Below are 10,626 nucleotides of genomic sequence, written 5' to 3'. Positions count from 1 at the left end.
AGAAACCCAGCTGCAAAGTGCTCTAGAATGAGGAACAGTCTTCTCCCAGCTCACACAGGATCTACAGAACCATCTACCCTGCTGGCTTTCTCATGAAATCTGACCCCAAACTACTGGATCCAACTCCCGAAACATCTGGGTGGAGTGGTAAATCCGCCCAGCAACAGTAACACTCAACTCTCTCTTACCACCCTCTCCGGGGTCTCTTAGGCTGCGTCTACACGTGCATGCTACTTCGAAGTAGCGGCAGTAACTTCGAAATAGCGCCCGTCATGTCTACACGTGTTGGGCGCTATTTCGAAGTTGAAATCGACGTTAGGCGGCGAGACGTCGAAGTCGCTAACCCCATGAGGGGATGGGAATAGCGCCCTACTTCGACGTTCAACATCGAAGTAGGGACGTGTAGACGATCCGCGTCCCGCAACATCGAAATAGCGGGGTCCTCCATGGCGGCCATCAGCTGGGGGGTTGAGAGATACTCTCTCTCCAGCCCTTGCGGGGCTCTGTGGTCACCGTGGGCAGCAGCCCTTAGCCCAGGGCTTCTGGCTGCTGCTGCTGCAGCTGGGGGTCCGTGCTGCATATACAGGGTCTGCAACTAGTTGTTGGCTCTGTGTATCTTGCACTGTTTAATGAAAGTGTGTCTGGGAGGGGCCCTTTAAGGGAGCGACTTGCTGTTGAGTCCACCCCGTGACCCTGTCTGCAGCTGTGCCTGGCTCCCTTATTTCGATGTGTGCTACTTTGGCGTGTAGACGTTCCCTCGCTGTGCCTATTTCGATGTTGGGCTGAGCAACGTCGAAGTTGAACATCGACGTTGCCAGCCCTGGAGGACGTGTAGACGTTATTCATCGAAATAGCCTATTTCGATGTCGCAACATCGAAATAAGCTATTTCGAAGTTGGGTGCACGTGTAGACGTAGCCTTAAAGAGATAGCTCCTTGTTAGGCGCATGGGTTACAGCTGCACCAGGACAAAGTCTCAGGGACCGACCATGATTGTTCTTTCTAAAGCTGGGCAGGCAGGGAACAATCTTCTAATCCCCATGCCAATTTTTGAAAGTGCAAAAAGGATGGGACTAGACAACTGACAGTGGATTACTGAAAGTTTGCCCCATTCTAGTCATTCCCTCTAAAATATCTGGCACTGGCAATGGTCAGAAGGCAGGATATAGATCTAGATGGGACATCACTCTCATACAGTATGGTCATTATGTTCAAATGTTCTTAAAATCAGAAACTGGACAAAATTAAAAAAATTCAAAAAAAAAAAAAAAAGAAAAAAAAATGTGTGAATCAGTCCATCTCCTCCACTGCCTCAGTAGAGTTGGCTCACTAACAATATTTCATTGTGATATTTTCAAAATGTTTTGTTTTTATTTTGACCTTTGAAAAAGTTAGTTTATTTTTTAACTATATTTAGCATCCTTTGGAACTGTGAAGTCATGTCACATTGTAAAAGTGGAATGTATCAAATCAAAAATGTCAAAACAAAAAAGTTTGACAATTTCACAATTTTTTCTTTCTTTTATTCACATAAAAAAATGACGATGGACACTTTACCTTTAAAAGTTTTGGTTTTGATGAATAGGCATGTTTTGATGAAACAGCCTTTAGCTAAAAATTCCAGAATGGCTATATTTGAGACATCCATACCTAGAGGCCCCAGTGAAGATCAGGACATGGTGGTGATGTGTCCATGTACATTATATGCAATATAAGAGACACCCTAGTCCAAATTACTCACACTCTTTTAGATGCTGCTTTGTTCATTGATGATTGTGGTACACGTCATAGGCCAAGGATAATGCCCCTCCATCTCCTCTACTCACTATCTGGAGAAGTTTGTTTCAAAACTCAATGCCTTTGAATGACCTGTCTGTAACTGCAATGCCTAGAGAACATATTTTTCACCTTGTGTATCTATAACTCGTAACACTTCTCTGTGCCCACATCTCACGATGACTTTGTGTGATCCCATTGGGTTAGCACATGGGATCCCTGCTTCTCTAAATATCCCAGCTGGCATCAGGAGGCTTTGGGTCACACCATTGTTTCACCACAGCCCACTACCCTGCTCTCACCAATGCTGTTGGCAGAACGGGAACAGATTTGTATCCAGTATCTGCACTCAGAAGCGAGCACAAAATGCAGGCAATAATCTACTCCCTTTCCTTGCTCAGAGGTGCCCCTTTCAATGTGAACAGTCCCAATGGGCAGGATTTTAGCTGTATATTTTGCCTGGCTCCATCCTCTTTTGGAACACGCCTTCAGGTGTATGAAGGGTGATAGCAAATCACCCCTGACTCCTCTCTTCTGCAAACTAAATAAGCCCAGTTCCCTCAGCCTCTCCCCACAAGTCACGTGCTCCAGTCCCCACCTGAGCACCAAGAGAGCAGTGCCAGTGAGGTCAGGTGGAAGCTGTTCTGGGCCAAAGAAATTTAAAGATGATAACATTTCAAATATCACCGATAGTCTCTGCATTTCCTCTTGGGGACAGTGGCAGATAGGGCATAAGCCCTAAGAGGTGCATATCACAATGGGATGCCTCTAAAGGGGGGTGTCACAGAGATCTCTATTCACTGCCAAGGCATTTTCACGTGGGTTCCCTGGGGAATAGCTCCACCTGGTCTGATACTCCCTTCTCTCTTCTATCTCTCCTGTCTCATGCTCCAAAAGTTGCACTAATCCCTCTTCCTGGCTTGGTCTTCGAGCCAGGTCACTGTAGCCTTCCCATTCCTGGGTATAAAATTCTCACTGGATTGGCTGTCTGGGTCCATTCCAGCTCTAGGATTCTACAATTCTAGTTCCTGATGTTGGGTTTATATCCATTGATCCTTTGGTGCATAGCCTATCTGGTTTGTCCAATCTTTATTACAGAGGGAAATGCTGAAATTAAACAGATTCTTGTTATTGTGCCTCTGAGGTGAAGTTGCCAATAAGGAACGTATAAATCAGGCCTTATTTTTTTAAATTAAAAAAAAATCTGCATCAAATGCCCCAGAAACACTGGGTTTTTTTTTTTAAAGAAAGCCATCCAAATATTTTTGTGACACGCTGGATCACAGAGATCCCTTCAGACTGTCAACAGATGAGCAGATCATACCACTGAGCCAGTTCACCTGCTGTTTGGGGCACCCTGCCAGCCTGTCCTCATAAGTCACATGTTCTGATCTACCCCAGTAAGTCATGGAGTTGAGGTAGCAGCCTCTCAGTAAAGTAGCACAGACACTGATAACAGCTCAGTTGTGGGAGGGCTCAACTACAGGGACTTGACAGCACCAAATAGGACCAAAACCCCAAATAAATTTGTCTTACTCTGTATATAAATGTTTTACGTAGAAAAAGCTCATAAAGTTAACCTCTTATCAGTGAGAGAGAGAGATGCACAGGTGTTGCTGCTCCCCAGGTAATAATTCTTTACTCTAGGTTTGATAATAAACAACAGTGATTTTATTAAGTATAAACATAGTCTTTAGGTGGCTGCAAGTGCGGACAAATTGCTCAAAGTAAGTTACTAAGTTAAAATAAAACATGCCAGCTAAGCCTAGTACAATGAGAAAAGCTGTTACAAGTCATAATTCCCCACCCCCGTCCTTACTTCAGGAAAAATCCTTCAGGGTAGAACTGTTGTTTTTCTGACCTGATCCTAGCTGCTTCTCACCACTCTCCCCCATTCCATTTATTTATTTATTTTTACCCCCTCAGGTCTCCTCCTGTGCCATCTTGGGGTGGGTAGCAGTCTGAAGTCAGCTAAAGACAATCAGTGTTTGCTTCCCGTTCCTTAAATGGATTTTCCCTTGAGTTGAAAGTCTTTGTTCCATTCTCCCCACCCCAGTAGAAAAAATACCAAATTCAATATGGATTCCAGGAACAGGTGGTAAGATCACATATGTGTGAAGGAACAACCACAGTTTAGGCTTACCAGAAAGAACAGGACTATTCACAGATGATTGCCTAGAGCACAAAGGCATTAAATTTCTTAAGTACCACTAATGGCTTTCACTTGGAGACCCAAATTAATAAGCGGGTTTCACATACAAGAAAGATACATGCACACAAATAAAATTTAAATCTTCAGAAAATTACAAGATGACAACTAAAATTATAGGTTACTTGCCCAGTTTTGTGTAAATCATATTCAGGTTATGCATATACAAAACATGTTTCCATAAAAAATGGGAGAAAAGTATCACAACTATGCTGGAAAAAGGTCAAACCAAAAAAAAAAAAAAATCAGTGAGAAGTGAAAATATTTTATGGCAAAATATGGAATGAATACATCATGACAATGAATCAATGAATTTTTTTAAAAATGCAGATTTTTAAGCTTTTTACAACAAAATACATTTATGAAAACTTGATTTCAGTTATATGAGTATAAAATCAACATGAACATCATGTTATATTTAATCCTCTTTAATTGAGCAAATTCTCATTGTTGTTTCCTTGTGTGAATTTTTAAAGAATGGGAAAACCTCCTCTGAGAATGAACAATTGGTAAATGTGAACAACAACAACATGTCAGTTACACTGAAAAAAATCACCTGCCCCTCTTGATAATTAAGGTAAACTCCAATTTTCTTGATTTTTTTCTGAACACTAACTCGGGTCCATGGGTCTGTTTTTGCCCAACAATCTCTCCCAGTCAGACCCAGAACCCAGAAGCCATCTTTTGGGGAAAGGGAAAGTTTTCCCTTTCTCTCTATGGATTTTCTGGCTACCCCCACATCCCATTCAGTGCTGTCCCCAACATCCACCTCCCAGTAGTGCTTTCCATCTGTGAATCCTTCTAAGCCCAACACACAGACAGTCGAATCGAACCTCTTTGGATTTGGTGGAAGTTTCTGAGGTTGTGCTACATAGGTAAAAGCCTTCTTATCCTGATCAATGTAGAGGTTGGGGTGAGCTGTGTCTGCATCAGGAGTGATGTCATCTACAGGAAGAGAGTTTTCTTTGTGAGTCTCACTCCTATAAAGCCAGTACAAACTGGAGGAGGCGGCACATATACACTATAAGCCTTCACATCCCACCTCTCCTCAGACATAGCTCCCACTGATTTCAACTGGCAGAGGGGAAGGATGGTTGCCTGTGTAAGAACTGCAGGATGTACTGGAAGTGCTGTAACTGCAGGAAGTGTGGCACACTTGCCAATTCAATGTTGCACTGAACTATTTTGAAAACTAGACTTGCTTGATATTTATACAAAAATAAAAGTAATCCAGGACTAGCACATTATTACTCAAACTGGGCTGGATTCTGATCTTATTTGCACAAGAGTGAATCCAGTGTAACTTCAATTAAAATAAGGGGCAGTAAAGTACGCTATCACTATCATAACTGAGACCTGAATTGGGCCCCTACGTCAAGCATTACAGGGTCTTTTATGTGTGAAGTATGGCAAAAATATATTCCTATGACAGTTTCCTGTGGTGAGAAGTTCATGATGAAACACAGAACTGGATTATTAAGAACTCAAACACTGGTCTTGTTAACATGCCCCTAGTGCTATCATTGTAAATAAATAAAATGCAAACAAACAACAACATATTATAATTACTTGTTAAAATAAGTTTTACCTAGTAATAAGACCTAGGTTTTGTTCCCTGCTCGGCTGCTGTCTGAGGTTGGTTGGGTTGCATAAGCTTTCTGATTGGTGGTTTTCTCCTTCGTAAGCTCAATACAGTGCCAACCTTATCAGGAGCTAGAGGATGTTTTATTGTTTGTAAAGGGCTCTGTGATAGACACCCAACATGGCTGTAACATGGAAATTAACTGCACTATCTGCACTGTCAGACCACCATCATTGTGTGCTTTCTCACCCCAACATCACTTTCATCTTTTCTCACTATAGTTATTATAATCAGCAAGATCATAGTCAGTCTTCATTATCATCAGAGCAACAATCCCACCACTGCTTCCATCACTAGTAAATACTTCATAAACTTCACTGACTCGTTACTGCACGTTTGTCACCACTGCAGTGCCCATCATGGGCCCATCATTACTGCATTACAATTCTTACTGCAATCATCATCCTTGCCACTGCAGCTTCTTTGTTTTCACTGTAGGTAAAAGCCAAAGGCCTCTTTAGGCACTTCTGTGAACCCTGTTCCAAGTAATCAGAAAGGTCCCACTCCTGTTATGTATTTAAATACCTAATTCCAATTGGTATCATTATTTTTCAGGGGCTGGGCCAAAGTGATATAAGAGCACAGTTATGTCAGAGAGTAGCTGGCACGCCATAGGGATCAAGGGACCAGACTACCCCTCATGGGCTCCATAAAAGGGCAAGAGGTATCTCACGCTCACATGGGAATAGGTGCCTGACTACTTAACTAGGCAGTTAATTTGGCCGGAAAGCAGAAATCACTGATGGGAAGCTCTTGAGGAGAAAGGAAGCAGCCAGAGAGTTAGAGAGCATGCAGACAGAGGACACATCAAGCAGACCGTGGACAAGTTTCCTTACAAGCAAACATGATAAAGAGACAGAAGCCAAGCAAGAGGCTGGGAAAGCCCCCAGAGCAGAATAGCAACTCAGGGAGCCATAAGGGATAGGAAAGAGCTGGTTCTGGCTCTTCCAAACAAGGACCCTGAAAAGGAAAGCCAGTGGAGATGATGGGTCAAGGTTTCCTTACTTACTCCAGCCAAGTAGTTTGGCGAGACATTAAAACATGGAGATCTAGGACTGTCTAGATCCACTAGAGCCAAGGAACTTCCAATTCTCCTTTATCCCGAAAGGGACTGAGAATATTAAAGACCAAGCCAAAGGGTGAGACAGTGAACTTGACAAATATAGAATTGAGGGTAGAGGCAAGGGGGGTTGGAATCAGGTGGTGAAACTCCATTCTGCCAGAGTGGGTGCTACCAGAAACAAGCCCAAATTGCAAAGCACCATTTGGTTGCAATGAGATTTATGCTCTGCAGACACTTAGATATTTTTGAAAATCACACCACCAGTCATTACTCAGTGAAATTTCTCACTGGGGATGATTCTTATCTGACTGGTCAAGTCAGCAGAGTTGTAGTGGTGTGAAATTGGTATAAACAAGGTCAGACTCAGGACTTGAAATCAGTTTGGGGGCGAGGAAGTAAGGACCCTAGGAGCTGTGTCTCTAATAAGAACAAGTTGCTTTTCTAGTTTGATAATAGTAGCAAACATGCTGATGTCTTTCATATTGGACTATATACTAATGTATTGTGGCTGTCATGCTATATCTATCATCATAGTATTAGCACCTCTATGTGTTGTGTTTTCTGTTACCTGAATTGTTCCGAGCCCTTCTCCATTCTGAAATGAAAGTGAGAAAACAACAGATACTGAATTAAGAGAGACTGATTGTAGATTTCCTCCCTCTAGCAGCAGGGAAGCTTCAGGCTGAGGGCAAGTGGGAATACCAGATGAATAGTTAGTATAAACAAAATGGCACTTGAAGGCCATGTCTACAACACTTGCCCCAAACTTCGAAATGGCCACACAAATGGCCATTTCGAAGTTTACTAATGAAGTGCTGAAATGCATATTCAGCACTTCATTAGCATGCGGGTGGCCGCGGTGCTTCAAAATTGACATGGCTCGCCCCAACGGGGCTCCTTTTCAAAAGGATCCCACCTACTTCGACGTCCCCTTATTCCCATGATGGGAATAAGTTCCCATGATGAAATAATTCCATGATGGGAATAAGGGGACTTCGAAGTAGGCGGGGTCCTTGCGAAAAGGAGCCCCATCGGGATGAGCCACGCGGCGGTGAGCTGCGTCAATTTTGAAGTGCCGCGGCCGCCCGCATGCTAATGAAGCGCTGAATATGCATTTCAGTGCTTCATTAGTAAACTTCGAAATGGCCATTTGCGTGGCCATTTCGAAGTTTGGGGCTAGTGTAGACGTAGCCGAATAGTCATTCTCTCTGTCTCTCTCCATCACTCTCAAATGGGCTATTCTGAGCTCAGATAAGAAGCCAGAGCAGGCAACCAAATCTCTCTTACATATATTCCTTTCACTGCAACAGAAATGAACTTTCCCTTCCACACACACAAAATTTACAACCACCACAGCAATTCAGCACCTACTTTCCAGGACAAAGAAGGACAAATCTTTCAAACGTGTCTCTATACCGCAGCTAGGAGGTGTAAAACCCAGCATGGGTAAACATATATGTGCCAGTTCTGTTTGAACTAGTACACTAAAAATTGCAGTGTTATCATGCTGGCTTTGGTTAACTGCACAACAACAATTCCACATGACCCCTGCGTATGTGTTCAAGCAGCTGCTGTTTGTTTCACTGAACTTACACTGCTATTTTATATTCTAGCTCAAGCAAAGCTAGCAGATGTCCATCTATCTGCTGTGGGAATTACACATCTGAACTGCTGTGCAGATGAACGCTAAACCAGTGAGGTGTTTAGAACCCCTCATGTGGCTGTCAAAGCATCTGAAACAGACAAGGGTGATCAGGCCACGTTTTCCATGCTGCCTCGTTTGTGTGAGCAATGTGGGGAGTGCCAATGTGTCTGCCTGGAGCTGTTGGATTCTGTGCGATGGATGGGAAGAAATTGGACTGTGAGGATCCATTGGAGGACTTCTCCATCAGAAGCAGCCAGGTAGAAGGAAGAGAGACCAGAGAAATGTCCCCTCTCTTCAAATAGCCAAGTAATGTAAATGTGGACACCAGCAAGGATATGCACATGGCTTCACTCACCTAATTCCTTCAACATTTCTCCTGTAAAAAAAAAAAAACAATTACAGAATTTTTAAACATTTGCTCAGTGATTTTCCTGATACCATTGATCAACAGTTACTCAGTAAAAGACTTAAATTTTGCAAAATCCATGATGACTTAAATTTTAAAAGATAAACTGATAACCAGATATGTGGAAGAATTTATTGTGATGATGGGTTATGGTTTGGGTGATTAATGAGCTCTTACAGATATTTATGTAGTATGGGAGAAGGTGCGGAGCTAAAGGGGGACAGCAGCTTTGAACTGCTAGCTGAATTCTTCTTCCACATAGGAGAGAAATCATAGATTCTCCACCACGAATATGGATCTATTTTTTCTGGTGGTGACACTGTCACCTCCCTGTACCTGTGCTGAAGATAGTGTGTGTTTCTTTGCTGATACCAAAGATTTTGATGGGCCTACGTTGGCCCTAATGATGAAGAAGTTGAAGGGCCTGGAATTGCAGAGATGCTGACTCGTGAAGCAGAGGTGACGCTGGCATGGAAAAACAAAGCAAGTCCATTGCTGTCATGCTGACCTGCAAGGTTGAAGGCAAAAAAGGAGGCAGTGCTACGCCAGAGTTTGTAAGTACTGGATCTGACAGCCATCCCCCAGATGGATTAAGTATTAACAGCATGATATCATAAAACTTAAGACCCAGTACCACGGAGACAGACCAAATGCCTGGTACAACACTGGGCATCATGGACATCTCAAGCTGTCTTTGAGGAGGAAGATGATGAATACTTCCTTTCTCCCATCTGCCTTGTGGACCCTCTTTCAAGGTGTTTCCAGAGACATAAAGTGACCTTGCTCTTTGAAAGAGACTCAAAAACCCAGGATCTGCCCTCTGCCCCAAAAGACTGAGGAACAACATCTTAAAGAGTCCACAAGCCTCTTGAGTACATATTGACATCTACACTTGGTCTGACAAATGTTCCCTCTAGCCCAGTATTTCTCTCCCCAATCACGGTCAGCACCAGAGCTTCAGGGGAAAGGATCAAAACAGGGTTCCCTCTAGCTTCTGGCATTCAGGGGCTTAGGGTCACCCTGAGCATGGGGTTGTGTCTACAGGTAATCTTGGCTGACAGCCATTGGTGGCTATATCCTCCATTAATTTATCACATCATTTTGAAACTTTTCTCTATTGATTAGCACAAACACTAGTTGTGTTGGTGAGCAGGAAAGGCCCTGCAACAGCTAGTTGCTCAGTACGCTTTGTCACATGCTCATCCACAAGTATGGAAGAGTGGAATAGACATAAAATGCCAATTTTTAAACAAGTTTGGCCAGAACCTTTATAGTCATTATTAAACAGCAAAAATCTCAATGGGAAACAATCACCGAATATGGGCATCAGCTATTAAAACAGTCAGGGTCCTATTTATATAAAACCTTATGTTCATGTTTCAATACACAATATTGTTTTATGAATATATTTTCTTTCATAGAAAATCTGCTTTCTACAGGGTTCCATGTTCTAGAAAATAAAAAATGGACTTGGGGAATTATGCCACTATCCTCAGATCTAGCAAATATTCAGAGATGCTTTTCTCAAACCTGGAAAAAGGGTATAATGAAAGGCAGTAGGGAGCAAAGAAGATCAACAATAAATTCTTCCACTTTCCACTGTACAAAATTTGTGTATATTGGCCACTCTGTTGACTGAGGTTCTTCTGAGAATGTGAGAGGCATGACTGGTTCAAACTTGTAATGGGCAAGCGGAGTAAGCTGCAGAATGGCATTGTTTGGTGGGGGGACTTATAGTAGGACAGACTGTGAATTAAGGGATGAACAGGTTTTCCTTAAGGCCCCAAGCATGGACAGGGACCAGACAAGCTTAACACCCACCTGCCAGTACATGAGGTGAAATGACAGAACCTTAGCATTGCAAATGGTACCAGTCAGAGCAAACT

The 10,626-nt window shown here is 42.8% G+C and overlaps 1 protein-coding gene across 1 annotated transcript in view; it reads right to left on the bottom strand.

The window, feature by feature from the left end:
- Window positions 1-10,626, bottom strand: part of LOC142025194 (scavenger receptor cysteine-rich domain-containing protein DMBT1-like) — a 903,096-nt gene that overhangs the window by 648,333 nt on the left and 244,137 nt on the right. The gene's annotated exons all lie outside the window — the stretch shown is intronic.

The sequence above is a fragment of the Carettochelys insculpta genome, chromosome 22, assembly GCF_033958435.1.
Source record: "Carettochelys insculpta isolate YL-2023 chromosome 22, ASM3395843v1, whole genome shotgun sequence".
NCBI lineage: Eukaryota > Metazoa > Chordata > Testudines > Carettochelyidae > Carettochelys > Carettochelys insculpta.
The sequence above is the reverse complement of the archived record's forward strand: the minus strand, read 5'-3'. Positions and strand labels throughout refer to the sequence as shown.